Source organism: Branchiostoma floridae, chromosome 8 (genome assembly GCF_000003815.2).
Source record: "Branchiostoma floridae strain S238N-H82 chromosome 8, Bfl_VNyyK, whole genome shotgun sequence".
Taxonomy (NCBI): Eukaryota; Metazoa; Chordata; class Leptocardii; order Amphioxiformes; family Branchiostomatidae; genus Branchiostoma; species Branchiostoma floridae.
Window position 1 is genome coordinate 18,519,830 of NC_049986.1, and position 521 is coordinate 18,520,350.

Below are 521 nucleotides of genomic sequence, written 5' to 3' on the forward strand. Positions count from 1 at the left end.
AAACCATGCATAACTGTCAAAAATATTATGATTGATTGGTTATGTTAATTGGGGCTCCACATGGGGAATATATCGATACTTGAAAAGGAATTATGCTGATTTTACACATTTTCATTATTGCTTTCTAACGTGATGAAGCCGGTACCTTCCTAAATCACTTTGTATATACGTACTTTGTCGTGCCCATGTGAAAAGGCTCTGCATGGGGGGGGGGGGGGGTTACCAGGACTCCACTTAATAGTTTGTATTGCAAATAAGCCACATGTTGATGCTGATATGCTATCTCACAAACAGATGATTAGTTAAAATTATTAGTTAAATGATGATGATGAAATGGTTTAATGGTTTGTATTATATATACACACTATTGTACAATATATATATTGCAAATGTATTTTTATGTAATGTATTAAAGTGTTTATTTGTTATAAAGGAATTTGTGTGAAATAACTGTCAGTTGGATAGGCTATATGATAATAACGTTAATGCCCCGCCTTAACCTCGGTGTATATGGTGAGATA